We start from the raw sequence: 271 nt of genomic DNA on the forward strand, positions 1-271 counted from the left end.
GGCTGAGGGCTCGGAGGCTGGGGAAGGCATCGGGGTGCGGGGAGACGTAGAGGATGGACATGGCTCTGCAGGGTCCGAGCCTGGCGGCAAAGACCTAGGGGAAGGAGAGACGCAGGACTGAGGGACCTGGGTCCTACCTGAGTCAACAGGGGGCCCGCATGGCTCCTCTACCGCGGGCGCCAGGCCCCCGGATTTGGGGGGTCTAGTCAGGCCTCAAGAGCCCAGGGTCTGGCTGTTGGAGTGGTGGTGACGAGGGGGAGGGCCCGGGACC

This window comes from Myotis davidii, unplaced genomic scaffold (assembly GCF_000327345.1).
Source record: "Myotis davidii unplaced genomic scaffold, ASM32734v1 scaffold1006, whole genome shotgun sequence".
NCBI lineage: Eukaryota > Metazoa > Chordata > Mammalia > Chiroptera > Vespertilionidae > Myotis > Myotis davidii.